Source organism: Natator depressus, chromosome 9 (assembly GCF_965152275.1).
Source record: "Natator depressus isolate rNatDep1 chromosome 9, rNatDep2.hap1, whole genome shotgun sequence".
NCBI lineage: Eukaryota > Metazoa > Chordata > Testudines > Cheloniidae > Natator > Natator depressus.
Genome location: NC_134242.1, coordinates 16,267,678 through 16,274,349, shown reverse-complemented (window position 1 = coordinate 16,274,349; position 6,672 = coordinate 16,267,678). Strand labels below are relative to the sequence as shown.

General features: G+C 46.9%; 1 pseudogene; it reads right to left on the bottom strand.

The window, feature by feature from the left end:
- Nucleotides 1–364: 364 nt before the first annotated feature.
- Nucleotides 365–6,179, bottom strand: LOC141993691 (uncharacterized; annotated as a pseudogene).
- Between the last annotated feature and the right edge of the window lie 493 nt (nt 6,180–6,672).

Here is a 6,672-nt window from a genome sequence, read left to right as displayed (position 1 = left end):
AGCCAGGCATGGCCCTTCCCTTGCTCCACCCCCAGGCCTCCCTCTGCAGTTCCCCCGGGTGGTGGCCCTGGCTGGGGCTATGCGGGCCGCCCTCCTGGCACTCCAAGGCTGGGGCCGTGCAGCCCGCCCTCCCAGCACTCTGGGGGCTAGGGCTGCACTGCCCGCCCTCCCGGTGGCTCCAGAGGGATCGGGAAGGCCAGCCTGGGGCAGGGGCTGTGGCTGCTCTGGGCTCTGGCAGGGGGTGGAAGGGGCAGGGCCTCAGGTGGAAGGGGCAGGGCTGGGGCTAGCCTCCCCCAGTGGGCGGTTCACACAACATCCTTGAGTTCTAGCTTCGGGCTACTGTACCAAATTCTTCCCTGATTTATCAAGCTATCTCCTTGGGTTGAATGGCATAAATCAGAGCAGGATTTGACCTACAGGTTATTGCATAACAGAAAACAGATAATTTGCAGTTCCTAAAATTAAACTAAATTACCCTTAATTTATCGTGAATGTAACATTTGACTGAGTCCAATTTTCCTAATGCTGGCACTTGGGTGGATGGATTTTGTTTTTTGTTTTTAAATACAATGCACTGACCCTCCAGAGTTACCATTCATACACTTTAAATCTAGAGGAGACTCCATGTTTTACTTGGCCATATGCATTTATTAAATATTACTTCCCATCTGCTGCGGAATTGTCTAAGTATTTGCGAGGGAAGCATTTGGGAGACAAAAAAGAGCCTATGCTATATCTTAATATTTAACGTGTCTAAGTATTCAAACCTGATATGTTGCTCGTCAGCTGCATTAGTGCACAAGAATACCGGAATCTGTGGAGCTCCTTGTGTGTTTATTTATGAAAACAAATGTGCATTTTAGCTAAACAACACCTTAGATTTAAAGGATCCATCCATCCACCTTACACCTTAGATTTAAAGGATCCATTCTTCCTTCTGGTAATTAATGATTTTGAAAGCAGGCAGTGCTGGACAGTCTCTGTTAATTAACATCAAATCTCATGGAGTGAAATTTGCAATGAATAAGTGATGTTCTCTCTGCCATGCTGTACCTTGGTAGTAAATTCACTGCTGTCAGGATGCTGCTCTAGCTTCTAATCCAAAAGGTAGCAGATGTCTGTGAGGAGGGGGGAGGAACTCTGAGAACAGAGCTAAGGTTGGCTCAAAAGGTTGTTGCTGAATTAGAGCCAGGCCTCTGCCTTTCCCAATGGAATATGTAACTTCATGTTGTCTGCTGGAAAAGTTAGCAGGTAATTCATATCTGCTAGGACATACAAAGTGACCAAATTCAGCTGTGGTGTAAGCAGGCTGCCTCCCGTGAAGGCAGTGGAGCTGTAGTCACTTAAATGAGAGCTGAATTATTTGGTTTTATTTGTGCCTTTTCCTGACACTTTCCCAACAGAGGTTGTAATTTTCAGTCAAAACGGAAATGTAGAGCTGTCCATTTTAATCCCTCTATAATTATAGTCTTCAGTAACCCGATCATCCTGTGCACCACATATTTATTTTTGCACATTTACTGCTATAGAAATCTATTAAAATTCGATTACAAGTCAGCCCGGGGGGGTTGCTTGGTTTAAAAGGGTTTTCTTTCTCCTACTACTATTATTTCTGATACACTAACTATGGATTTGTAACCAGCATGATAACCTCTCCCGAACTTCCACTCCAGAGGCATTATAATATTACAAGCAAGCAAATTGTCTCCAAACACCAAAGCACCTGTGACTCAGACTGCATGAGGGGGAACAGAGCTTTGGATTATTCAGAAATTGTTGTTTAATCCAAAATACAGTGAATCATAGGAGACTCTGGGCCATATCCTCAGGAATACAGTATAACTCCATTGAAATCAGTTGATCTATGCTGATTTGCACCAGCCAGCTGATCTGGCTACCAATTACTACTGCAATTCCACACCAGTATATAGGGTTGTGCCACAAAGGGAACATAAATATACCATATGCAATGATTCTGGTGGGTACAAAATACAATAGAAGTATACTGTAATTTTTAAAGTAAAAATTAAAAAAAGTCAATAGCCAATTAAATTTAAATGACTAGGAACAGGAATGGTTCATAAAAGAATTCTCATTGGTGGGCTTCTGCCCTGGGGATGCTTTTGAAAACATCACTTTTCCCCTCAAGTGGGAAGAATAAACAGCATTCATGTAAGCATCTCGCCTGCAGCCATACCATGGCAGAATGTGATCATTTCAGACAGCACATGCTAAGCAGGGTTCGGCCTGGTCAGTACTTAGAGGGAAGATCTACAAGGAAAAAACACAAAGGGCCTGGTTCGCCTCCACTTTGTGTGATCAGCTACACCTGTACAAAGTGGGTCTAAAACGTTACCAAAAGAATAGTAATACTTTTGCATGGGTCTAAATGATCATACAAGGTGTGGGCAGTGGAGAATTGAGTCCACTGTGCTGCAGGAGGCAAGTTTGGTTACTCTGCAGGGGGCATTTTGTCTTCTGAATCTGTGGTAGATCAATGCCCCAGGAGTAAGGGGGTCACTGTGTTGATGCAGTTATGCCTAACTTGGCATCGCCAAGGAGTTATGCTGGAGGGTCTGGCCTTCTGTCACTTAATCCAAGTTAACTAATGGTGTGAATTTAAAGTGGATAAGTTAAACTGCATTTAAACCCCTGTGTGGACTCTCTTGTTCAGAATTAGAATGGCCTTAATTTGCTTTTAGTTTAATTCACATCCAGTCATTTAGGATTAACTTTTCTTATAAGGGTATATCTACACTACGAAATTAGGTCGAATTTATAGAAGTCGGTTTTGTAAAAGCGTTTTTATACAGTTGATTGTGTGTGTCCCCAAACAAATGCTCTAAGTGCATTTAGTTGGCAGAGTGCGTTCACAGTACCGAGGCAACCGTTGACTTCCGGAGCATTGCACTGTGGGTAGCTATCCCACAGTTCCTGCAGTCTCCGCCACCCATTTGAATTCTGGGTTGAAATCCCAATGCCTGATGGGACAAAAACATTGTCGCGGGTGATTCTGGGTACATATCGTCAGGCCCCCCCCCTTTCCTCCCTCCCTCCGTGAAAGCAATGGCAGATAATCATTTCGCGCCTTTTTTCCTGGGTTACCTGTGCAGAAGCCATACCACGGCAAGCATGGAGCCTGCTCAGCTCACCCTATGTCTCCTGGATGCTGATAGATGTGGTACTGCATTGCTACACAGCAGCCGCTCATTGCCTTTTGGCAGCAGACAGTGCAGTATGACTGGTAGCCATCGTCGCCTTACTCCAGGGTGAGGCGATAGACGGAACCCATATCCCTATCTTGGCACCGGAGCACCAAGGCAGCGAGTACATAAACTGCAAGGAGTACTTTTCAATAGTGCTGCAAGCACTGGTGGATCACAAGGGACGTTTCACCAATATCAAAGTGGGATGGCCGGGAAAGGTACATGACGCTCGCATCTTCAGGAACTCTGGTCTGTTTCAACAGCTGTTGCAAGAGACTTACTTTCCAGACCAGAAAATAACCACTGGGGTTGTTGAAATGCCTATAGTTATCCTTGGGGACCCAGCCTACCCTTTAATGCCATGGCTCATGAAGCCATACACAGGCAGCCTGGACAGTAGTCAGGAGCTGTTCAACTAAAGGCTGAGCAAGTGCAGAATAGTGGTAGAATGTGCATTTGGGCATTTAAAAGCACGCTGGCGCAGTTTACTGAGTTGTTTAGACCTCAGCGAAACCAATATTCCCATTGTTATTACTGCTTGCTGTGCGCTCCACAATATCTGTGAGAGTAAGGGGGAAACGTTTATGGCGGGGTGGGAGGTTGAGGCAAATCGCCTGGCCACTGATTATGGGCAGCCAGCCACCAGGGCAGTTAGAAGAGTACAGGAGGGCATGGTGCGCATCAGAGAAGCTTTGAAAACCAGTTTCAGGAATGCCCAGGTTACGGTGCAAAAGTTCTGTTTGTTTCTCCTTGATGGAACCCCCCTCCCCCAAGGTTCACTCTACTTTCCTGTAAGCTAAGCACCCTCCCCTCCCCCCTTCGATCTTGCACAGGCAATTACGCCATTGTTGCTTCACATTCATGCATTCTTTATTTATTCATGACACAAATAGGAGGATAATTGCAAAGGTAGCCCGGGGAGGTGGTGGAGGAGGGAAGCACTGGCTGGGGTGGTGGAGGAGGGAAGGACAAGGCCACACAGCACTTGAAAACTTTAAAAATTATTGAATGCCAGCCTTCTGTTGCTTGGGCAATCCTCTGGGGTGGAGTGGCTGGAGGTCCCCCCACCGAGTTCTTGGGCGTCTAGGTGAGGAGGCTATGGAAATTAGGGAGGAGGGCGGTTGGTTACACAGGGGCTGTAGTGGCGGTCTGTGCTCCTGCTGCCTTTCCTGCAGCTCAACCATACGCTGGAGCATATGAGTTTGATCCTCCAGCAGCCTGAGCATTGACTCCAGCCTTCTTTCAGCAAGCTGACGCCATCTACCATCTTCAGCCCGCCACCTCTCCTCGCAGTCATATTGTATTTTCCTGCACTCTGAGATTGTCTGCCTCCACGTATTTTGCTGTGCTCTGTCAGTGTGGGAGGACAGCATGAGGTCAGAGAACATTTCATTGCGAGTGCGTTTTTTCCGCCTTCTAATCTTCGCTAGCCTCTGGGAAAGAGAAACATATGCAGCTGGTGGAGGAAAAAAAAAGGAGAATGCTAGTTAAAAAGACACATTTTATAGAACAAGGGGTACACTCTTTCATGGTAAACCTTGCTGTTAACACTACATAGTACATGTGCTTTCATTACAAGGTTGCATTTTGCCTCTTATTGAGGGTATGCCAGTTTGGTGTGAGGGATTACTCACGCAGGGCCGGGCAACAGAATTCGGCTTGCAGGCAGCCATGGTAAACCACAGTCTTTTGGCTTCTTTAACCTTCATAACATGTGGGAATGGCTTCAAACAGCAGCACCCTCATTTCCTATACGAAACAGCCGTTGGGTTGGCCATTAAAAATGGGTTGTCAATTTAAAAGGAAGGGCTGCAGTTTCCGGGTTCACGTGCAGCAGAAAACCAACTAACCCCCCTCTCCCGCCCCCCCAATTCTCTGGGATGATGGCTTCACCCCTCCCCCCACTGCATGGCTAACAGCAGGGAAGATTTCTGTTCAGCCACATGCAAACTGCCCAGCAGGACCAGGCACCTCTGAATGTCCGCTTACTGAAACTACCCTATTTCAACCAGGTGACCATGAATGATATCACTCTTCTGAGGGTAACACAGAGAGATAAAGAATGGATGTTGTTTGAATGCCAGCAAACACCGGGACCATATGCTGCAATGCTTTCTTCTGCAATGATTCCTGACTACGTGCTACTGGCCTGGCGTGGTAAAGTGTCCTACCATGGAGGACTGAATAAGCCTGCCCTCCCCAGAAACATTTTGCAAAGGCTTTGGGAGTACATCCAGGAGAGCTTTATGGAGATGTCCCTGGAGGATTTCCACTCCATCCCCAGACACGTTAACAGATTTTTCCAGTAGCTGTACTGGCTGCGAATGCCAGGGCAAATTAATCATTAAACACGCTTGCTTTTAAACGATGTATAATATTTACAAAGGTACACTCACCAGAGGTCCCTTCTCCGCCTTCAGGGTCCGGGAGCCCACCTTGGGTGGGTTTGGGGGGTACTGGGTCCAGGTCCAGGGTGATAAACAGATCCTGGCTGCTGGGGAAACCGGTTTCTCTACTTCCTTGCTGTGAGCTATCTACAACCTCCTCCTCATCAACATGTTCCTTGCCCGCAAAACTCATTTCCATGTTGCCTCTCACTCCTTGGATGGAGTCAAAGTATAGGGTTGGGGTAGTGGTGGCTGCACCCCCTAGAATGGCATGCAACTCATCATAGAAGCAGCATGTCTGGGGCTCTGAACCAGAGCGGCCATTTGCCTCTCTGTTTTTTTGGTAGGCTTGCCGGAGCTTCTTAATTTTCACGCGGCACTGCTGGTCCCTGTTATAGCCTCTGTCCTTCATGTCTTTGGAGATTTTTTCAAATATTTTGGCATTTCATCTTTTCGAACAGAGTTCTGTCAGCACAGATTCGTCTCCCTGTACAGCGATCAGATCCCGTATCTCCCGTTCGGTCCATGCTGGAGCTCTTCGGCGATTCTGGGACTGCGTGGTCTCTTGTGATGATGGGCTCTGCATGATGACCTGTGCTGGTGAGCTCGGCACGATGGCCAAACAGGAAATGAAATTCAAATGTTAGCGGGCCTTTTCCTGTATACCTGGCCAGTGCATCTGAGTTGAGAGCATTGTCCAGAGTGGTCACAACTGAGCACTCTGGGATAGCTCCCAGAGGCCAATACCGTCTAATTGCATCCATGGTACCCCAAATTCGACCCGGCAAGGCCAATTTCAGCTCTAATCCCCTTGTCAGGGGTGGAGTAAAGAAATCAATTTTAAGAGCCCTTTAAGTTGAAAAAAAGGGCTTCTTCATGTGGACAGGTGCAGGGTTAAATAGAGATAATGCTGCTAAATTCGACCTAAACTCGTAGTGTAGACCAGGCCTAAGTGTCCCTGGGTAGACAAGTCCTAAATTTCCTCTGCTGTTTCAAATGGATATGGTATTCCTCTTCCTCTCAGACTGTTGTGTAGCACTGTTAAAATAATTGCTGCATTCCACGCCTGAAGAGTCTGC